Genomic DNA, 25,181 nt, shown 5'->3' on the forward strand with positions numbered 1-25,181 from the left:
TTGTGTTCCGGTGAAAGGAAGGTTGCCTAGCAACGGTTTTTTATTAAGAATGAAAATTATCACATATTAATTGCTTTATCAGTAAAAATTTAAATATTTGCACATGATATTGTTTGTCCAAGAAGAACTTGAAGTCACAAATGAAAATACCCTTTGATTTTGTTTATTATATGCTTAAAAACAACCTTGGCAACAGAAATGTTGCCTAGCAACGGTTAAAAAATTGGTTCTTGCCCCTCTTAAGTATGAATTAAGCTGTTGTTTGAAGATTTTTCTTTCCATTTGGTGTTTCATTCCAATATTTTTTCATATACATCTTTTTTTATTCTTTACAAATTCCGTATTGAGCATAGCAACACAAGTGTTGTTTAGCAACAGCAAAACATGTTTGAATTAAAGCCAACTACAAATCAATAAGTCATTTTATTGAACAAATTAAATTGAACGCAATGCAGATTGTCTGTTTGTGAACATGTTTAGTTAGAAATGAAAACTTAGTTCAATTGTAGGTCACTACACGCTGATCAACAACTAAGTTACATGACAAGTGCATATATCAACCATGCAATAATAGGTTCTTTATATTTTTATAAGTATGAGCTTAGTTATTTTTTAAGAATATACTTCCTAATACGGTGTTACACTATAATATAAACATCTAGATTATCATTATTTTTTGGACGAATCCTATATCGAGTATAGAATCCCACATCTTGCTAAGCAACATCAAACATTTTTTTAAATTGTAGACCACTACAAAATCTTTGTTTCAGTGTGAAAGTCTTTTCATGAAAACAAGAATATATAGGATTTAATAATTTGAGATGAGTTTGAACAGCTTTTAAAGATACTTAACAGTTAATGGAACGAAAGAGACGTGACTTGTACCACTTACAGACATTGTGTGGAATAAAATGTCTAATCCAGGCAATTACGATTTAATATGATGTAGGGGTTGGAATGTGTCCTCTGCATGGGTACAAAACCTATGGTGAATTAGAAACGACTTATCAAGGCAAAAAAAGGGGGTGCATAAATCATTTTTTGGAGTTATTAACGAGGCATTAATTGACCTAAAAAATTAAGCCTATTGTGCAGTAAAGAAACTGGCATAGCCTGTAAGAACATATATGGTTTAATGGTTGGACAATCATTTAACCATGAAAGTTAAAGGTCAATTAATTGGACCATGAGATCAACGGTAAATGTCATAATGATATTAAAATTGAGAATGGAAATGGGTAATGTATCAAAGAGACAACAACCCGACCATAGAAAAAACAACAGCAGAAGGTCACCAACAGGTCTTCAATGTAACGATAAATTCCCGCACCAGGAGTCGTCCTTCAGCTGGCCCCTAAACAAATATATACTAGTTCAGTGATGATGAACGCCATACCTAATTTCCAAATTGTACACAAGAAACTAAAATTAAAATAATACAAGACTAACAAAGACCAGAGGCTCCTGACTTGGGACAGGCGCGAAAATGCGGCGGGGTTAAACATGTTTATGAGATATCAACCCTCCCCCTATACCTCTAGCCAATGTAGAAAAGTAAACGCATAACAATACGTACATTTAAAATTCAATTCAAGAGAAGTCCGAGTCTGATGTCAGAAGATGTAACCAAAGAAAATAAACAAAATTAGACTGTTATGATATTTGAGTCATGGCTATACACTGTATGCCAAATATCATAAGTCAATGTATAAAAACTAAATAAGTGTAGACCGGGACAAGTGTGTATGAAAATAAAATTCCAAAAAAGAAGAAGAATAGTTATGTTTTTGAAGTATACTGATATTTCTATATGAAGATAACTTCAAATGCAAAACGTTCCTAAGCTTGAAAACATGTTTGTTTGAAAATAATCATCTGTAAAGTTAGATTAAAGGGTGCTTGAAATTTCCTGAAGTTTTGTCAATGGGGGCACATATTCGCCGTTTTTATACATCTATTTAAAACCAAATAAATGCAGCTTTTTATAATATTTATCAAATAAATTTCATTATAGATGAACGGCAGACATTTCAAAGGTGTAAAAAAAAAGAAATTTAGGCCAATCAGTCAAAAAATTACTAAGAAAAAAATCTTTGAAAATCCTGTTTTTCATTCAGGAAATTGACCGAAAATTGTTGTCCGTTTTTCGGTGTTTTGCAGTTAGTGCCGTAATTTTGTTAAAGTTTAAAAAATAATCATATTTGTTATAAAATTATAATTTATTGGCATATTTTCTTCCATTTCAGCCATCCTTTGAAGTGTTTATACCTCAAAATCATAAAACGGCGAAATTGTGTCCCCGACGAATATGGGCCTCCCACTCTATGTTGCAAAAGTTATTTCTTTTGGGTGGATGTGTATGTTTAAGCGCGGATTCATATAAGATGGATTCTTACAGTATGCACCCTTTTATTAATTCATTGTACAATTTAATAAATATAATAAATGAATTAAAACGTCTGATATCGTGGGTTCTGACACCGGCCTGGTCAAACTTAAGACTTAAAAATTGGTATTTACTGATTTCCGTTAATCAATTTGTATTAAGGGGTAAGAACAAAAACTAGTTGGATCGGAGTGTCAAGTTAGGGTAATATGTCTTCCAACGGACTGTAACCTTTTAAGGTATAGCACAATAACAATTAATGAAACAAACAACCCATGCAGCAACATGATGTCCAAAAGTTAGCACTTTGTGTAAACATGAATTATTATTGAAATAGTAACTTTTATGAATTAACTGTTAACAAAACTGTATATTGTTTGCAAAAACTACGGATAATATATGAATAAATAACCTTTATTCACAAAAAAAAAAAAAAAATCGGAATTTTGAGCCTTTTTAATATGGTCATTTGACATTTTTTATTCGACCGTCACTGATGAGTCTTTTGTATGCGAAACACACGTCTTACAAGCAAGATATCTTTAATTATGATGCGTTTTATTCCTTTCATATTCCATACTTATTTTATTTTCTTTGACGTGTAAATATCTGATTAAAAAATAAAAGAAGCTTTTATTCTTTTGAATATGTTTAAATTCATTATACATGTAGTGCTGTTATTTTAGAAGAAATACGAAGTAGCACGCGTTGTCGTCAAGATAGAACAACGAGAAGGCAGGTGACAATTACAAATAATAAGTCCAATAAATTCAACACCATGACCAAAAAAATATTAACTCAAGATACATAATTTAGATCATAAAAGTGTTGGATAGTTTTGTTTAATCTTGATTATTGTTACACTTACACAATTAACTAATTAAAATTGTCACATGGTGTCTACTTATGTGATATGAATAACAATGTATGTTATTATTCACAGTTCTGTAGTTTATTTTCGCCATCTGTATTTTTATTAAATGATGGTCTAAAATGTTAACTTGGCATTCCATACTTGGTAGAAATGCGGACGTGAAAGAAAGCACTTTTCAACAAAGTGTCAACGGAGATTAAAACATTCCAGGGCGACGATTTTGTCAATTATGAAACAAAATACGTATATGCACTTTTTGAGTATGAACCAGTTATTATATTCATTCACAATAACGTTCCCAGTATTTCTCTGAAGTTTATCACAGTTCCGTCTAATTTTGGGTCATATTTCGACGGTCTGCTAAAATGTCACTTTAAATTCAAGAATAATGAGTAAAGGAATATCCTGTTTTCCTGTCTCAAATATGTTTATTTTTCTTCCTAAAGAAATTAGCCATTATTATAGCTTAGCAAGAATACATTTCCGTCGTCGGATCTAGTAAATACCGGAAATCATCTCCGGTCCGCAGTTCGGTTAAAAATTTCGATGATTCAATGAAAACAACGACGATTTTTTGTCACTTTTTTGAATTTTTAACTATGAGCGTACTTACGACCCACTAAAATATTTGAACTGCATCAACATTTATGTTCAAGGAATGCCTGGTATAAATATGATCGTGGGTCGTAGGTACGCTCATAGCTTAAAATGCAGAAAAAGGTTTGGAAACTGCCATTTTTCTGCCCTTTTCCAGAATCTTGAGGTCTTTACAGCAACAGGGCATGAATAATATCAACGGAAGTTGAAAAATCTATTAATGTTTACAAAAATATAGGTTTTAAACTTTAAAAATAATGTATTATATTTAATAGCAAGTCACTTTTAATTTGAACGAAATTAGGGGGCCGTTCTCTGATGCTTATCGTACCTTGTCCTTTTAATTATTGTTATAGTTAATGCATTTATGCATTTTTGCTTTCTAAATTTTATTTATCATGCTTCTTATTATAATATCATATAATGTTCCAACATGACCATCGCACTTCATCGAATGAACCATCGCACTTCAGCTTGGACCATGGCACTTCAGCTTCCCATCGCATCTCCGAGTTCTATATCTATATAAACCATCGCACTTCGGCGTGAACCATCGCACTTCAGCGTGACCATCGCACTTCCGCGTCCCCATCGCACCTCCGAGTCCTACATATATTTGCATTGTTTGTTGTAATCATGAATAGTTGGGTAAGCCATTTTTGGTTTACATTTAAATTTGTTGATAGCTTATTATTTTAATTTCTTGATTTTACTCTTAATGGTATTGTGAGGGCAATGATTTATGTTGACGTTAAATGTTTTAGTTTATCCACATGCACATTTATTCGATTTGTTGTACAGGTTCTTGTATTAGTACAAGGAAACAATGACCCTCAAAATGAACAAGATTATTGATCAGCTGATTCAAGTAAGTTTATATTATTTGAAATCATGCTGGATTTTGTTAGTTTTAATGGATGACAATTTGTAGTGTTGTGAATAACAGATATAAATATTTGATTAACAACGCTTTCAGCTAGCCTAGCACACAGACAACATGCAAATAAACGCGTTTTGAAAGTAATGAATACATTGCTATCCTTTGAAGAAGGACATTACAAACTCGGTGTCGAGATCAAAATCTAAAACTGCCGAATATAGAGAAGACATTAGTATTAAAACAAATTATCTCTATGAAAATGTATGTGTTATATTTATATGATCAGTTTACATGCCACCCTAAATTTAAACAAAAACAAAAGCTGAGTATGGCGATACGTTTGTGGATCATGATAATTAAACTTATTTGTATACCCTTGTAGGTTTAACATATGCGGAAGTTTACATTCGTAATCATTTAATTTTGATACAAATTTATCATGAGTATCGCAAACATAAAAACTGAAATTCTTATATCTAACACATATATGTAATCGCCAAGGTTTACTTTTTATTCCGTAGGTAAAACTCCCAGTTATAAAGTAGGTTATCAACTGATTAATTCTTTGATTTATTATCAAAGCTTCATCAAATGTATATGGATTGGCTATTGATAAAGATCATGATTATGTTCATGTCGGGGATAAACCTGTATACAGCTGTACTGTTGAAATGACCATACAAGATCTGCTAAGACATTCACTGAGGTGGGAAAAGGTTGGTCGTGATGGCTCACGCATAAAAATCTCACATCGGGTGAATGTTAAAGAAAGTCTACAATCTGAATATGCCATAGCGCTAGACTCTACTACTACTGGTGTGACAATCAAATTGCGCGTTCTGCAAGGTATGAACGTACTTTTTAACTTTTTAATTTTGGTACATTAGACTACATAAATGATTCATATACCGTATTATGAAATATTATTTTTTAACAATAATCCCAATTGCCTTTTTCTGAAAAACATGTCATAGATGCTTAAAAATGTTCTTATATGTCCATGGGCTACTACTAATCTACCAGTGCTTCTTACTACCTTACTTCTATCAAAGAACTTGTTATTAAAATTCGTAATAAAGGTTATGAAAACAATAATATTAAGTATTGCCAAGTCTGTTTATTGCTATATCATTTATTTATCTGTTCTTTCCACATATGTTTCTGTTAATAACTTTATATTTATTTTTTTCAATTTGTAGTGCACGGCTTTCCTTATCTTACGATGTTTGTTCAGTTTAAAAGCATTTATTTAATTACAGGTATAACTTAAAACGATGATGAATTCCAGTACTGTTCTCTATACAACAGAGCTGAACAATAACTAGCAGAAAGAAAGATTGAAGTTGCTGTTAAACGTAAAACAGTCTCCGGGACAAGTTTGCAATTCCGCTGAGTGCAAAAGTTGTCACCTTAATTTTTGGAGTTAAGTCAAAACAAAGTTGATAACTTGGTTGGTATTGGTTCCCTGATATTTGTCCTAAAATTTTTTGGATCTAGCACCACTGTTGAAAAAGTTATGCCCCTTTTTTCAACAATTTCCTCAGAGGAAAAGTACTTTTCCTCAAGGGAAATCAAATTTCCCTGAAGGAAAAAGATTTTTCCTCAAGGGAAATTGTTTTTTCCTCAAGGGAAAAAGATTTCCCTTAGGGAATTTGCTGCATAATTATTTCCTTTGAGGAAATTCTATTTCCTTAGAGGAAATTCTTTTTCCTTAGAGGAAATTCTTTTTCCTTAGAGGAAATTCTTTTTCCTTTGAGGAAATTTGCAGCTTCAAATTTTCCTTGGAGGAAATACTTTTTCCTGTGAGGAAATTTGTAGCTTCAAATTTTCCTTGGAGGAAATACTTTTTCCTGTGAGGAAATTTTTGACAAACACTTTTCCTTGGAGGAAAATTCAAGACAACAAATTTCCTCTAGGGAAATCATTGTTCTTCAAATTTCCTCTAAGGAAATTTCTGAAGATCAAATTTCCCTTAAGGAAATGTTTTCCCTTATTTTTACTTGTTGAACATTTCTTCACTACACCATGTATACAAACAGTATGAATATAATTATTACAAGACTGTATAATTGATGCAAATGATATTTAAAACTTTAATAAATGTTTGACTCAACATTTTAATGACATTGAAAATAATACAGTCTGACTGTTTAGATCTAGGTATTGTTTATACTTTTTTTATAAATTTAACTTTGATCTATATTTTTTTTGAGCAAATGCTTCTATTTTCTTTGTAATTGTTTCAATGCGATACATTAATAAGCAACCAATTTGAATGTCATACCATTTGTGGTGTTCTAAAGAATTTGTTTATATATTTGCAGATTAAATAATAAAATAAACACTTTTCGTGTTATTTTAAATTAGAATTTCTTCTGTTTCAGCTTGTGTACAGTTATTCAATCCACTACGTAAGAATTCAGTGAATACATTATTCCATTCACTAAACAATTCCCTTCAATTCTAAGAGAAATCATTTTTGCAAATTGTTCTTCAATGATCTTCTTCTGTATATTTGATATGAGGGAGCGATGTAAATGAGTGGATAAAACTGGTGTTCCTTTTTTCAACAACAAAATAGTATTTGTTCAGCATTCTCCTTTCTTTTGATTAAGATATGTTGTTGCTTTTATGCAATAGTGTTTTTGTGTATCTATGATAGAACTCCATTTTGTTTATGGTCATTATCATGTGATAATGTTGAAATTTCCTATTTCTTTTTTGCAGGAAAGCACACATTCCATTTCAAATTAATCCAATTATGCACTATGTAAATAAATTTCAACTATAAGTTTCCTCTTCAGTAATGACCTATTGATCATGAAAACCAAGATGTCTGATCACCTATAAATACACAAAATAATCAAATAAAATGTTATAAATGGAGAGAGAAACAGCAATAAATGTTTTTCATGTGTATCTTTCCTTATTAAAATACATTAAGTAAACTTGAACTCGAGAAAAATAAATAACTGCGATGTAGACTAGAAAGTATAAAATGCCAAATAAAGTATTCACGAAAAATTAGTTGATTTACAGAAGTCAAGTCCGTGTTTGCAGGAAATTTACATCATTGGTTGTCTGGTGGAGAGTTGTCTTATTGGCAATCATACCACATCTTATTTTTATATAACCTTGCCATATTCCTATTGTGCCTGTCCAAAGTTCAGAGCCTGTAGCTTTTGTCAGTTTAGTCTGACACTAAAATTTAGTGGTTGTTGTTGTTGTTTCATACCGGTCATATTTATTTTTTGTAATTTATTTTGTTATAAACTAGGCAATTACCATGATTAGTTTTACAGTTTGGATTGTTTCAATGTTTCATCTTTAGGTCTTTTATAGCTGCCTACTTTGACTATAGTATAGGGTATGGATTTTCTCATTATTGAAGGTCGTAACAGGCCTACAATTGCTTTCTCAAAGCCATGATAGTTTTCATATTTAATATACCACATCTTTTAATTTTTATAGTAATCATGATACTAGTAATCATCTTTCAAGTTCAATAACTTTTTTTAAATTAAAAGGTGCCTTACCATTTAGGTTTAGTTGGCTTCTGCAAATTTTACATTGCCTATCATTTCTGCTGTATATAACTTCTCTGTATCTTCTATAGTTCTTGTCCTATACATAAAAGAGTAAAAGTTGAATGACATCTTGCATCAATATTTTTTTCTCTTTAATGTACATTATGTATATTAATGTGTGTTTAATAAAAATCTAAACCATGAGTGCTTGATAAGCTTCTTGCCCTTATAGCTGGTCTTTAAGCTTTAAATGAATTTTAATGATCGACTAAAAAACTATGAGCACTGTGCAAATAAGACCCCTGCCCTCCAAAAAAAACAAAACATGCACAAACAGTGGTATTTATTGACACAAAACATGTATATAATTTGGCTCCATTTATAGATATATATCTCAAGTGACTATAAGTTTAAGGCTGTGATTTTTTTAACAAATCCATAAATTTCTAAAACCTTTCAAAGTTTTTGAAAATGGACAATTTTAAAATAACTTTGCAACAACTAAAGTTCCTTAACTCTGCATCTTATAAAAAAATATACATGATAAATAGGGAATGATACTCCAGCTTGCATATTATTCAAAGTTTTAAAGGAACATAACTGAAGAACGGTAAAAGTTTTACTACCAAAATTTGAAATTGATCTGATTAAAATTGTGATAAATAGTATTTTTTTAAAGTTTAATAAAATTTGGTTGAGGGAAACTTAAGTTAGAAGGCCGAAACATTTTTTTCCATTTTTAAAGAACATAACTATAGAATTTAGTAAAAGAGACACTACCAAAATTCAAACTTAATCTGTATTTTTTTATGATAAGCATTGTGTATTGATTTCATAACATTTGGTTGAGACAAACTAAATTTTAGAGAACAGGAAACCAAAAATTCAGCATATTTTCCCCATTTCTAAAGGGGCATAACTCTGATACTCTAGTACAGTAACACTGACATCACCAAAATTCAAACTTGATATGAGAATTGTGATAAAAAGCTTTTGTAAAAGTTTAATTGAATTTGGTTGAGGCAAACTAATGTACTATAGGAGAACAAAAAACAACTTTGGGACAGACGGACAAACGATCTGACAAGTGTTAAACATTATGCCCCCTCCACTTTGGGTCATAACAATAAAAAGGGAGTTTGTCAAGATATAAAAACAATTCACCAAAGTTTCATAAAAATTTGTGAAAGCATTCTTGAGACTATCCTAATCCCAAGTCATGATAGGACAATGACATAAATCAGATTTTTTTTTAAATTAAAAGGAAAATTATCATGTTTATGTTATACAAAAATAATTCACCAAGTTTCATGAAAATTGCTCAAAGCATTATTAATAGTATACGTACTGGAAAAATCCCCCCTTTTATGAATAAAATCCCTAACTTTAAATTAAAAATTTAAAATCCCTAAAAATTAAAAAGGAGCTTAATTATCATGATTATATCAATAGTGATTCACCAAAGTATTATGAAAATTTTATGATTAATGTATTCTAATTCCAAGACTATCTAAGACATGGTTTGTTTGAATTAAAAAAGTTGGAATAAAGTACCTGCTAGAATTCAGGAGAATTAGACCAAATCAGGCTATCTTCTAGATTATCAGACAATTGACTGTACATAGAAAAGGAATTTTCTTTTTTCTTTTTTCTTATTTGGCTATTTGTTATCTCTGTCCTTAAAGGGGCACTAGCTGTCAAATTCATTGTAACCGATTTGACTCAAATTCTCATATTTGGTTTATAACAATGTAAAACATTTATCCAAACTATCAAAAGTCTAAAATAAACAGTTTACAGAGCATGGGGTAGATAATATATAGGTTCGTTTCGTGTGTATTTTAGTCCAGACGCCATCTAATTAACTATCGATTTGACCTCAGATGACCATATAAGCGATGTAAACAAAAATAAAGATACGAATAGATTAAACCAACACGTGCAATTGCATTTTTATAGGTCTGTTTGATTTTATTTTATAGATTAAAAATAGATGTTTCTCATTATTTTTAACCATATAAGAATGATTTTATGTGCATCGAATTAGTAATCAAATGATTTACCGTAGTTTTACTTTCATTGTTGACATTCTTTTTCTTTATAAAACCAGTACACGTACAATGCATGCGTTGTCAATCTCTAGCTAGGGGTTAACTTGAAGTTCACATGAATACCGGTTAGAATGATGATGACGTTTTCACTTGCAAGTGAATCAGTCAAAAATTATGTTTAATCGCTTATTTCAACAAAATTAAAGGTAATTGATTGCTAAAAGCAAATTATTATCTCATTATTCCAATTTGATTAATGATTGATCTAAAAAAAATCATACTTTATTTTTATATATATATATCGTAGCTAGTGCCCCTTTAATATATACTAAACTAAGCCATTTTTTCACATATTTTTTTTGTTTTTTCTCTCTTGTGACTTGTTATTTAACATAACAAAAAAAACCAAAGGCAATGAAAGAGAAACTGACAATGCCAAGGCAAAACAGAAGATGCAGAAAAGAAAAACAAAACAAAACACTAAGCAACACCAACATCACCAAAAAACTAGTGTTGAATTCATGTGCTCAGTCAGTCAGTCAGTGAGAGTTCGCAGATCCTGACCTACTATATCTATGTTTAAAAACCTAAAAATCATATAGTTCTTAACATATTTTGTAAATTTATACTTGATTAAAATGTTGTCATAAATAGCATAGACACCTCTGAGTTTTGAGAACCACATGTGTTAATTGTGCGAGTATAATCATTGATAATCATGCACAAGATTGACTTTTAAAAGCCTATATATTGAAATTTTCTGAAAATATTGCATGCAATTATTAATATGACCAATTTCAAGAAATGCACAAAGATGTGAGATGATTTATATAATTGTAATTTCAGGAATTTACAGTAAAGGCTTTTATCCTCACTGCATTTTGCACTTTTCCTAATTCAGGAGCCAGAAGTTATGGCCTTTGTGACCTTTGTATGATTTTTATTTTAGTTTCTTTTTTTTATATTGAAGAGTTTAGTATGACGTCCATTATCACTCAACTAGTATACATTTTTGTTTAATGGCAAGCTAAAGCATGCGTCACAGGCACGGATCCAGGGGGGGGGGGGGGGGGGGCTGAAGGTTGGACATGTTGGAACCCCCCTTTCTTTATTGGACGATCAATGCATTTGAATGGGGACATGTAGTTGGACACCCCCCCCCCCCCAAAAAAAAAATTTCCTGGGTTAGGAACCCCTCCTTTATATGACTAGATCCACCCCAGTCTCAGGTTGCGGGATTTTCTCGTTGCAATGAAGACCCATAGGTGACCTATGGCTGTTATATGCTCTTTGGTCATGTTGTTATCTCTTTGATACATTCCCCATTTCCATTTCCATTTTCTTTTCGGTTCTATTATAAATATTAGAAACGAGTTTGGCGCCTTTACAAAAATATAATTGTCTGTGCTGATAGGGGAGTATGTGTGCATACCAATATTTAAATTTTCTAGGCCTTCTTTTTGAATATTTTGTGCATTTCTTGGTAAAATACTGTCAGACCTCGAGTGCTGTTGTTTTACAAAAACGGTCAAGTAATGTAGGGGAAAGAAACTAACTAAAAAGACCAAAATAAGCCACAACTAATGGGGGTCTCGTTGGGGGTTCTGTTCACGGATCCCGCTTAGTTACTACTTATTTTTTTAGATTCTCGCATGATGCCATCCCGCGTACACTATGTAAGTGAACAATTCTGCTATTTTTGTAATTTCCCATGTCCCGCTAAACTTCATTTCGCGTTTTCACGGCACAATAATTTGAGGGAGGATAGGACCTTTATTGGGACTGCGGGATCGGGTGTTTTTAAGCTCTGGATTTCGGGATTGATCCTTTCGGGATACGATAATTCTTTTTTCGAATTTCGGGACCTCTGGATTTCGTGTTTTTTAAGCCCGGGATTTCGGGATTTCGGGATCAGTACCCCTCCTACCATCCCTCATAATTTGACTTTCATGTGTCACGTTTACAAAAAATACGCCTCGACAATCCCGAGTCCCGCTCAGACCCCCCCCCCCCCCCCTTATAGGTACATAATGAATAGTTTACTATGTAGTCAGTAGTCGGGTAAAATACACATGTATACACTTTTAGACGACCTTAGATTCATTTCACAGCGAAAATACTCATTAATATTGAACATTTTAGATCACTTTACATTTAGATTTTATAACTTTTAAAATAAAGACCATATAGATTTAAGATCATTTAATCGAAAGATTATAATTTGTCAATGCGCAACTGTAACCAGGTACTGCATTTTTTTTTTTGCATGCGTTAAGTTAAAAGTGCCGGGAATCTGGACTTTTTCATAAGTCTGTATACCGGACCTCTTCTCTATTTTGGGATTGAAAAAAAATCTAAAGTTAAAAATGCGGTTTTGAGCCTATTTCTTCTTTTTAATTTGGTAACACGTTAAGCCATTAGTGACACTAATATGGTATATTACCAATAATAAGGCCATATATTTCGGTGTGTAGAAATACCGCAAAAGACTTCTTAGTACACTAAGAAGAAAGTTTTTGCAATAAGGACACTAAAACGATGTTTTAAGATCACAGCGAACATGAATATAAGAGGATATGATTAAATACCTCAAATCTATAAAGTTAGGTATCAATAGATTTTGTAATTTTGAAGTTAAATGACTTTTTAATCAACGCCTGCCACTCGCCACGTGACCAACGGTTTATTGCAGATTCCCGAATCATCATGTTCAATCAACCTAATCCAATAAACAATTGTCTTTTGATCGTTACTTATTGATTAATCAATGGTTGTTAACCTAACGGTTTAGCGTGGTATAAATTCAAGTTTATGAAAGAAAAATAAAAAATAAATTTTGTGTTTTAAAACTTTGCCTTTGTTATATATATTTAGTTTTTAAGGAAATTGCTATGCAAGCTTTTTTTTTATTTAAAGAACCCTATTTTGAGATAAAAATTGAGAAACAAATGCTTTTGATATTTCATTTCCTTACTAACAACACAAGAGTTTACATACTATCATTATTCCTTGAAAGACATTTGAGAGTATGTGGTGTCCATGGGGTTCTTCAAAATCCGATTACAGAAGTAACATATAGAAAAAACTCCAAGAGGTAAAATTATATTACGTTTTAAAAAGAGAATTATAGAATAAATCATAACTGTCTTCTATGAACGATAACTTTAAACTGGTGTCAATGCTTTTTTTTAACAATTCATCTTTATTTCAACAATTGAAGATGAATACCATTTTATTTTATAATGTAATAAGCACTATGGGCAGGCGCGGATCCAGAGCTTGAAGTGGGGGTTTTGGGGGAGGGGTTATGTGAGAAATGTTTAAAACACTAGAGAAGTTTTTCATGTTATACCAAACCATATGTTTTCAATAAATGGCACACTTTTTGTTCATCCGGCATATGGTTACTCTAAATAAAATTTTAAGTATTAATTTTATAAGGTTGATTATTTGATTACAGGTCGTATCTACCCGTTTTGCAATTGTTGTATCACTCTAAGGGAGGCTAATAAAGATATAATTATATAATAAAATATAGAGATAGCAGCCTTGGATTGTCTTAATTAAATCCTTTGGTCCTCTAATTATCAAGTTACCCTCTGGCCAATGTTATTATGACTTGTGTATATTTAAAGAAGTGTAGCGACAACGTGTCACCCTATTCAGTGCTAGATATTCAAATTATAGTAAAGATAACATTAAAACAAGAAATGGTTAATACAAAAAATATTTTAAGATTTTCAACCGGGGGTGGGGGCGGGGGTGGGGGGGGTGGGGGGTGGGGGCGGCTCGCTTTAACCCCCTAAATCCGCTAATGATGTGGGAAAACTAAATTATTTAGTTAACTTAATCATATGACTCTTAAGCCCGTTCTGCTATTATTAAGAAACGCTAAAGAACGGAAATGTATGATTTTAAGATTTGGAAATAAATGAAATTGGTGTCACAAATGGTATGTCTGCTTTTATAAATAGATATAATGCTCATATACATAATTATTAACGGTTGTTTTACTTCGCTTATTTATAGCATTTAACAAATAACTTCGTATTCTTATTTTCGGCATCAAATAAAAATAATAGAATAAATATATTTTAAAAGACAAGGAAAGTGAATTAAAAAATATATACAACAAAAATAAGCGAAAGGAGATGTGGTACGGCTGTCAATGAAACACCTATCCACAAAAGTTAAAAATGAAGAAGATGTCAGAAATAAATTGGTCATAATTTATTTACAGTCTAAAACATCGAAGGGACTAAACATCAACCTATACATATTTATACTTGTAATGCATTTGTATATAAACATCGAATCAGAAATATGTTCCTTTCCTAAACATGTTTAAAAACATTGCTGTGATAGTTATCAAAAGTACCAGGATTATAATTTAGTACGCCAGACGCGCGTTTCGTCTACACAAGACTCATCAGTAACGCTCAAATCGAAATATTGATAAATGGCATAGTTCTTAACATTAGAAAAATGAATGAAGTATTGGCAACTGGACGTTAAGCAACCAAATATCAATCCTCACTTTTCCGTGAAGTGTTCACAATTATTTGTCTTTTTAAAATTAAAAGGATGAAAAATCCCAAACTGAAAAGAGTTGAAAATACGCTATTAATTTAGAAGTAAAAAATATAGCAGACAGAATAAATACGGCAAAAACAAACAAATGAAAAAAAAATAGAGAACAATTTGAAATACCATATACATGTTTAATCAGTATACTAGTAGATTATTCACGGGCCAAGGTTGAGCGAACATGAATTGCTATCGATTATACTAAAGGTGACAATCAACTTTTTGAGGCACGTGTCGAGAAAACATTAGAAAAAATATAATTTAAAATTATGAAAGGAGTAGGTCCTTAGTGCACATTTTTGTTCTTAGTGCACTAAGGAGGTCCTTTGCGGTGTTTCTACGGACCCCATATATTTGAAGCTGTTAAAATTCTGTACATTATAGGTACGTGTATCAGATCGGACAATAATTTTCATATATATATAAAAAGAATTACTGTATAAGTTATCTAGTATGAAATATGTCCACTGGACCGACCGTGTAAGTGCTATATATATTATATCATGTATATAGCCAGTCAAAAAGATGTGGTATGATTGCCAATGAGACAACTATCCACAAAAGACCAAAATGGCACAAATATTAACAACTATAGGTCACACAAGGTCGTTAAAAACTTCCATTTGATGTTGTCCACTGAAAATAAGCTCATAAAAACACGAATCCCCGTTTACTCAATTCCACCTTTATTTGTTAATATTTCTTTATCTTTTTCTTTTGAATTTTATCATATTTTTTTTGTGAAATATTTTGTGTGGTCGAACATGAAATTGCCTCCGATGCTACAAAGAAAATTTGTTTAATGTCATCTGTTGCAATATATGCTAAGTACTACACGTGGATAGGATGTTCCCCAGAAAATAAGTTATACACACCCCGATATAACCCCGAGGGTACACGCTACTGTCATATGGAAAATTACTGGGTCACCTGTAAGATGGTAATCAGCCATGCAACTAATTAGGTTACTGACCATGTCACTTCAATTTAAAAAGTTTATCGTTAGATATCGAAATGATAAATTCATTTTAATTAAAAATTTAAGAACTAAAGGATTTATCATTAAAATGAAGTGAAATTATTCAACCAAATCGTATATAGATTATATACATATTTTTTTTTATCTATGCCGGAAAGAATTGAAAAACTGTATTTATAATTTTTGATTTGTTTTATAGAAATCTGTGTAGGTCTCATGAAATGGAACTCACGCAACGCATGCCTAATTAAGATTTATAAATTTATTGAAAAATATAACAACACTTTAGTTTTGATATTAAATTAAAGTTACCTTTCCGCGCTGTAATTTATTTGATATGACATGAATCAAGCAATTTTTGTTGAGGGATTTATGGGTTTGTCCATACAACGTATAAAAAAAGAAGTGTATGTTATTAGTATTTCACATGCCTTGTTTTCGCCTTGAAGCTCATTATTCAGAGTGTTTCAGACAAGATGATGAAAATAACGTGCAAGATACTTTTTTCGATCATCGTGAAGAGACAATTTTAATTCCCATTCCTCGATGCACTCTACCCCTGTTGAATTGTATATTTATAATTCCTCGTGCTTTTAATTAGCCCCCCCCCCCCCCCCCCCCCCCCCCCCCTTCGTGGTTACCGTTATGCCAACAAATACCCGGGGCTTGATTTACATGTAAAATCATGGGCGGATCCAGCCATGATAAAGGGGGTTCCAACTACATGTCTCCATTAAATAAGGGGTGTCGTTGCCGCTGGTTTTCTGTTACCCCACCCTTTTCATATAATTTAGATTTCAAAAGTGTATACCTTATTCATATATTGTGTAGGTTAAAATGTTATCTTTTCCCATATTGTTTGCGTTTTGATTGGTGTGTAATGCAACAGTGCAATACCTAAGTGTCAAAAGAGAGTTTTTCCCGACCTATTCACATATTTTTAAGGTTCCTATATACAAGGTGATAGGACGTTCGGTTCCGTTGGAATAGGTTACCTTTTCACGCTATGCCTTAAAACTTTTCCTGATGCACAGGTAACCTATTCCAACGGAACGTCCTATCACCTTGTATATAGAAACTTGAGAGGATTCCCGAGATTATCATTTATGCAATGTAATGATTGCTCACAAAATGCTAGGGGAGGCCAACCCCGGATTCCATCCCCTTCGACCCGCCACAGAATACAGATATAATTGATAATTGTTATTTAAAAGTCATATACTATAGCCACTATATAGTACTAGAACCGAACACCTGTTTTCGGATATATATATATACATACACCACATCTTCCTATGTCTATATAGCTGATTTACCGTAAATAACTGCGAGAAAATGAATAATACACAAGTTGATAATTGTCTCTTCTCTGCTAATTTTAATGTGCATGAAATATTCACTCTGATTTACTTGTGAGACCACCGACACTAATAATAATTACCTACAAAATAATAGGTGCTCCTTTACTGGGAAGAACATTTCGGATCCGATCAATTTATTGGTTCCATTCCCCCATTCTACACTTCTCCTTAGAAAAAATGCCTTGCAATGCGTCATAATTATCTGCACTACTAACTTACTTCCATATAACTTCGAAAACAGACTATAATCTATTTCACTGGATGAGATTGGGCTCACGGATTTTTTAATGGATTGGTAATTTTTATTTATAGCACAAGTTTACAAAGCAAGACTAATCACATTTTTCACCCGGCCTACAAATCAAATGGTTGCCTCCTTACTGACTTGCACCTACACAAGCTAAAAAAACATATTCATGGGGGGGGGGGGGGGGGGGGTTCAGATGGGGGATGCTTGCCTCAGTCATGTTTCTGTGATTCCCTATATAATCAACAAAATTTTTCACACAAAAAGGGGGGCAGGGATTTCTCCTTAATAAGAAATCTCTATTTTCAGCATAAGCTCATATAAATTTGCCTTTTGAAGAACTGAAATAAATATGAGACGGCTAATGATTTTTCAGATGCTTTACATTAAAATACATCCATGTGACATTCACAATTATATATAGATCCAAATTTAAAAAGCTATTTTTTTCAATATTTAAATAATGTAGGATCAAATCTTGATACATGTATGTAGTTGAAATTGTTAGCTTTAAACATGTTAAACATTAAAAAAATGAACACCCAAAGTTTAAACCACATTTAAACATAAGAATGACCATGTAGTCTTTATTAATGTATGCTATTGCTATGAAACTAGGTCATTGTAGGTAAACTGTCATCTATTCCCTTAAATCTTTGTTCCCAGTCACCCCAAGTTTGATTTAAATTAGTCAAGTATATCTACTCTATTAGGTCTCTAGTTTGGATTGTTAATAACTTGCAAATTACAAATGAATTAAAATCATACTCCTCCCAAATTTATTTCTTTAAATATTATGGATGAAATACATGTAGCAAGTAAGGGATGAAATTAAATTGGATGAAATGTGGCATTTTTTTTTTGATAAAGTAGTATGTCGTCTGATGTTGTCAAACTTAATTATAGACCCTTAAGGGGCGGATCCAGTCATTTTAAAAAGGGGTGGGGGTGGGATTCTAACCAAGGTCAAAAGGGGAAGGGGGGGGGGTCCAATTACATGTCCCTATTCAAATGCATTGATTATCCAAAAAAAGGGGGGTTCCAATCCCTTGAACCCCTCTCTGGATCTGTGCCTGCCCTTTAAAAATAAAATTATCCTTATTTTGAGTTAAAGCTTATAGATTTTTCTATAATGCTTCTCAGGGGCGGATCCAGCCATTTTAAAAGGGGGGTCCCAACCAAGAGCAAAGAGGGGTTCCAACTATATCTCCCATTCAAATGCATTGCTCGGTAAAAGAAAAGGATTCCAACCCTCAAATCTATGGTCAGGTTGTTGTCTCTTTGACACATTCATAACATTCCCTTTTTCCATTCTCAATTTTATCATGTAGTCATCGTTGTCCCAGGACATTTAGTTTTCGCTTAATAACTTTAGTACAAGTAATAGAAATCTATGAAATTCAAACACAAGGTTTGTGACCAGAGTTTTTGTTCAGAGTTTAGGAATTACATGAATTAGGGGCCAATAGGGGCCAATATTAAACTTTGTTTGATTTTATAGAAAATTGAATTATTGGAGTTCTTTGATATGCCAAATCTAACTGTGTATTTAGATTCCTAGTTTTTTGGTCCTGTTTAAATTGGTCTACCTTAAGGTCCAAAGGGTCCAAAATTAAACTTATTTTGATTTTAACAATATTTAAATTCTTGGTGTTCAGATTAATATGCTGAATCTGAATATTTACTTAGATTTTTTTATTATGGGCCCAAATTCAAGTTGATCCAAATCGGGGTCCAAAATTTTACTTTGTTTGATTTCAACAAAAATTGATTATATGGGGCTCTTTGATATGCTGAATCTAACCATTCATTAAGATTTTTTTATATTTTGACCCATTATCAAATTGGTCCACATTGAGTTCTAAAAGGTCCAAAATTTAACTTTATTTGATTTCACCAAAAAATGAATTATTGGGGTTCTTTGATCATGTTGATATGCTGCATCTAACCATGTATTGAGATTTTGAATATTGGACCATTTTAGAGGTTAATTGTCAATTTAAAATTTTTAAGTACTTGGACCACATTCATTCTGTGTCAGAAACCTATGCTGCATCAACTATTGAATCACAATCAAAATTTAAAATTCAGAGTTGTATCGAGCTTGAATGTTGTGTCCATACTTGCCCCAACTGTTCTGGGTTCAACCTGTACGTTTGTATCAAGCTGAGCCATGCATAGCATTTTTATCTGATTTATATATTAATTTGAAATTTTGACAAGTGAGACACATACAGATTATACTGTTAACAATATTTCAGAGTTTAACGTAGTCAAGCGAAACAAATTTTAGAAGAATAGTTGAATCATGTCTTTGTTGTCAAATGAAAAATTAGTACGAACACAAAGAAAAAGTATGGGAATGTTTGTTTTTTAAACTATTGACCAGGGTGAGAGTCTTTAAAAGTCATGACTGGCAAAAAGTTTGTGAAATGAAATAGCACAAATATTCCATTCTTTTTAAATATAACTGAATATAAAGAAAAACACAAACTGATGTTTTATAATAGTTTTTACCCTTTTTATGTTTTATAGGACAAGAAATATAGAAAAATGATGAAAAATATAAACAGTTACAATAGAAATGAGCGCAAAACAAGATAAACAGAATACAACAAGGCCTAAATGGTAAGACCACTTCTATATACTGTAAATTCAGATTTTTCAGGGAAGGGACAACTTATTGTGATTACAAAAAAAATCTGCATAAAGATCTATATAGTTACATGATATATATATATATGTTTCTGTTATCAAAATATGATTTCTTATTTTTGCGATACTCACCCAGTCACATTATTCGCATTACTAAAAAGTTTCGATAATTTCTGAATTACAGTAATAAAAGAAATTGCCTTTGAATGATGACTCATATAAAAATAAGAAAATGTGGTATGGTAAATGAGTGACTTATCCACCAGAGTTCAATGAAGCGGATGCAAGAAATTAAAGGCCAATCATGGGCCTGCCTTCAATAATGAGAAAACACTTCCTTTATAGGTCATCCATTAAAGATCTCAACATATAAAGATTTAAACAATCCAATATAGTTCAACATGTTCAAAGTCAATAACAATTAATAAAAAAAAATCATGCCTTATATAAAATATTGTTTGTTTCTCAAATCCTGACCGACCCTGCAAAAATGGCCCTACTCATAAAATTTTATTGTCAAAACTAAGCCAAATATTATTTTATTCATTTCTGATTTTCGGGCTTGCCGGATCATCCGATAATATTCAGGCTTTTGGGAAAAATAAAATTATTTACCTACCTACCTACCCACACCTGGCTTGTCAGAATAGGGATTAGGGAAACAAACAATATATTAATTTAGGCCTCATGTCTGTGAGCACTCAACCTGACCATAATATAGGACAGTGGTTCAAATATTAACACAACATATGAACATTCTATAACAACTATTGCAAGTGGCTCAACTTTAAATATCACTGCAAGGCACTAAACAACGAATATTAAATCTTGGACACAAAGCACTGAAATAAGAGAACTCATAAGCATCAAATGAAAGTTTCTCAAAATGTTCATTAAAACATGATAAAATAAGCTTATTTATATTGCTGTTTTTTTCTCCATTTATAACATTTTTTTTTTATTTTGTGTATTTATAGGTCAGATATCTTGGTTTTTATGATCATCAACAGGTCCTGCAGGTCTATACTGAAGAGAAAACTTAATTGTTAATACTTTTCTACATAATGTGCTAATTGGATTATTAATGTGAAATGAACTCAACTGTGTGTTTTTCTGGAAAAAGAAATAGAAAAAATCCTACAAAATTGCTATAAACAAAATGGAGTACTATCAAAGAACACAATTGTGTAAAATGTAACAACCTACATTCATATTAACTGATGGATTATGGAGAAATTAAGAAAAAAAATAGTATCTTTGTCATGTTTGTTGTCGAATTAAACACCTGCTTTATCAATTCATGTACATGGCTCCATCATATCAAATATACAAAGAAGATGTTTGAAGAACATACGTTGCCAAAATTTATTCAACCAATTGAAGGAAGATGTCTTGTGGATTGAATTATTTATGCACTGAACTGTTATGTAGGGGGTCGAATACACAGCAGCTGAAACAGAAGACAAGTTAATTTGACATGAAAAGTGTTTATTTTATTTAATATGCAAATATGAGCACAATATTAATAACATCACAAATGGTATGATATTCATAGCATTTTGCTTATTATTGTATTGTCTTAAACATGCTAAACAGTCAGCCTTTTGTTTTTGTATGTTTAATACTCACCATGAAAATTTGTATTACAGTATTAAAGTTTTAATTATCTTTTGTATCAATAATTCAGTCTAGGAGAAAATATATTAATACTGTTTGTACTGTTATGAAATTTCCATAGAGGAAAAACATTTCCTTAAGGGAAATTTGATGTTCAGAAATTTTCCTAGAGGAAATTTGAAGATCAATGATTTCCTTAGAGGAAATTTGTTGTCTTGAATTTTCCTCCAAGGAAAAGTGTTTGTCAAAAATTTCCTCACAGGAAAAAGTATTTCCTCCAAGGAAAATTTGAAGCTACAAATTTCCTCACAGGAAAAAGTATTTCCTCCAAGGAAAATTTGAAGCTGCAAATTTCCTCAAAGGAAAAAGAATTTCCTCTAAGGAAATAGAATTTCCTCAAAGGAAATAATTATGCAGCAAATTCCCTAAGGGAAATCTTTTTCCCTTGAGGAAAAAACAATTTCCCTTGAGGAAAAATCTTTTTCCTTCAGGGAAATTTGATTTCCCTTGAGGAAAAGTACTTTTCCTCTGAGGAAATTGTTGAAAAAAGGGGCATAACTTTTTCAACAGTGGTGCTAGATCCAAACAATTTTAGGACAAATATCAGGGAACCAATACCAACCAAGTTATCAACTTTGTTTTGACTTAACTCCAAAAATTAAGGTGACAACTTTTGCACTCAGCGGAATTGCAAACTTGTCCCGGAGACTGTTGTAAGAGAAATGTATCAAAACATCCGTTTCTACTATTATGCTGCATTTGATTTTCAATTTTCGATTTGATATTCGCAATGAATATATAGAATCAACCTTGTATGCAGAAAACATGCATGACTTTGATGAACAATAGCTCATTTAAATATATGAATACAACGCTAGCCTATGAAGATGGACACTACAAACTCAGTGGCGAGATTTAAATATGAAACTGCGTAATATACAGAAGGTTATGAAGCATCTAAAACAGATTATTTCAATGAAAATATGTGTGAATTGTAAGCCTAATTAACAGTTAAACTAACGTTAACTAATTTATGAAAATGTGCTGACCATGTGGTTAAGTATGTTTCTCATGGTAATTAAACTTATTTGTATACACTTTTTTGTATAAAGGTTTTTTTATTCATAATCATTTAATATCAGCGCAAATTTATCATGAATATCATAAAAATTACAACTTAAATTCTGATATCTAATTCATATACATGACCTTTTTTGTATGCGATGGCAAACGTTTAATTCATTTGTACATACTTCAAAATTCGCAGTTATTAACTACTGTTAATTCAAAAATTATTGATTGCATTTATTATTGCAGTTTTGTCGTTTTAGACTAAATAGAGAGTTTTATGTTTGCGATATTGAGATATATCCTTTTGAGTTCGTATACAGAAATTAAAAATGCCAGTTTGAATTATTGCAATTATAACCCTGTAGCGCAATAAAAAAACAACATCGCATTCATTTCTCAATTTACAGTACGCTATCAACCTACTTATTCTTTCAATAATTATTAAAGCATTTTCAAACGAATATGGATTAGCTATTGATAAAGAGCATGGTAATGTTCATGTTGCTGACTATAGAGGATAGTTCAGGCAACGATATTACAACAACTTTCAACCATTACAGTTAATATACAAGTACGTATTACCGCCCAAGGCGACGTCACTGACAATACGACGTCGACAATGGACATGTACAATAGTTGGAACGTTATGTTTCCGCGATAATCTTAACATGCTGGGGCCGCGAAAAAGTAAAACTTATCACAATTTTCTAAAATTCTCAATTGTCCATTGACAAATCGTTTCACTGATTAATAAATGTTCATCAATGAATAATATCACTTTGAAATTGTCTCGCGTTGTGTTTTTCTTTGAAATACTGAGCAAATCATATAAAAACGGAAATTACATTTAGCGATTAAATTCAATTAAAGTCACTCATGAAATAAAAATAAATCAATCTTTGCGCTAAACGTGTAATTGTTAGTGTTTGTCTGTGACATCACTGGTGTATTCCATTCGGTATGGTCTCACGGGCTATTTCTTCACGGATTTTTCGGTAAGTTTTGTACTGAGTTGTTCATTGTTACCGGTTGTCCCATAAAATTTACGTTATGACATATGGTATTCGGATTTCAATATTTTCCTTTTTCTGCAGTTGTTATCAATTCTGATACGAGTGATGCTTGATTTCCTATGTACTGGATGATCAAGATTGTCTTTTCTTGAAGTTTCTGTGATTTCAGTGACCTTCTCTCTGATCGTCGTCCTTTCTGTTCTTATATATAATGTCTCCCTTAAACATATCTGGAATTTGAGCAAGTCTTGTAGTGACGTCTTCTCTCCTTCTCCTCGTAACGGTTAAATTTGTAGATAAATCATTAGCGTCTTGTTTCCCTGGTAGCATAGCGAAACCTTTACTTCCACGTGCACATATTTCAATTGATCTGTGCTGATAGGCTTTAATACATGCATCATCGTCTTTGTCTATCTCCTTACTATAACCTATTGACTTCAATTTTCGATGTCTCTCAATATTGTATTCTACAGCAACGTCTGAAATATTAAGCGTGTTATTGTTCGACGTGACGATCTCTTTACTGTATGTAGGTCCTGTTTGGTCTTCTACAATGTCCCAGTAGTTATCTGCACCTACTAGCAACAATATCTCGAATGAATCTTGCTGTGTCATCGTGTGCGCTAACTTCAAAGCACGTAAATATTCATATTTCGTATCAATGTTACTCATTTGATTCTGTAGAGGCATAGCGATGAAAGGTACTATCAGTACTTTGATTGGCATTACGTGCCTGCATCGGTTTTCAAGTAGACTGTTGTCTTTTCTAAGTGTCTCGCTGTTTTCTCTTTACCTTCAAATACCGATAACTGTGTAATTTCTGTTCCCTGTATCTGTAAGTGAAGTTTATTCGCTACTTCCTACGTTAAAAACGATCTTTGCGCTCCTTCGTCAAGGAGAATATTCGTATCCATAAAGTGCTGGTTCGATCCAACTTGTGGTACGGCGGTTTTCAACAGTACATTTGATCGTGATTCTTTCGATTTTGAATACAAAATGGTAATATATTGTTCCGTTGTATGACTATCATTTACGAGGTGAACGTTTGTCGAATTCAAAGATGGCGGGATTGGCAGGTTTAGCGGGTTGCTGCTCTGGTTATCATTTGAGCGGAAAGTCGTATGCGTTGAAGTATTACCTTCATTTCTATCGCTTTCTTCATTACCTGGTTTTATGTCGTTTGTTTTGTGGGCATTACACAAGCTTGTATGGTGTTTTCTGTAACAATATCTACATGTATTCCCAGATTTACATTCGTTAAGTCTGTGGTTACCAAGGCAGTTAAAGCATAACTTATCTCGCTTTTCTATGATCATACGGGATTCAGTGTCGG

The 25,181-nt window shown here is 32.1% G+C and overlaps 2 long non-coding RNA genes across 2 annotated transcripts; one reads left to right on the forward strand and one right to left on the reverse strand.

Annotated features, from left to right (window-relative positions):
* Nucleotides 1-6,808: 6,808 nt before the first annotated feature.
* Nucleotides 6,809-11,898, reverse strand: LOC139502902 (uncharacterized). Its single transcript, XR_011658969.1, has 3 exons — nucleotides 11,751-11,898; nucleotides 8,277-8,364; nucleotides 6,809-7,584 (listed from the first exon to the last, which is right to left on the reverse strand). It is a non-coding gene; the product is annotated as an uncharacterized lncRNA (long non-coding RNA).
* Nucleotides 11,899-17,432: 5,534 nt separating this feature from the next.
* On the forward strand, nucleotides 17,433-21,815 carry LOC139502801 (uncharacterized). Its single transcript, XR_011658943.1, has 3 exons — nucleotides 17,433-17,540; nucleotides 20,028-20,120; nucleotides 21,125-21,815. It is a non-coding gene; the product is annotated as an uncharacterized lncRNA (long non-coding RNA).
* Nucleotides 21,816-25,181: the final 3,366 nt, after the last annotated feature.

Source organism: Mytilus edulis, chromosome 14 (assembly GCF_963676685.1).
Source record: "Mytilus edulis chromosome 14, xbMytEdul2.2, whole genome shotgun sequence".
In the NCBI taxonomy this organism is placed as follows: Eukaryota; Metazoa; Mollusca; class Bivalvia; order Mytilida; family Mytilidae; genus Mytilus; species Mytilus edulis.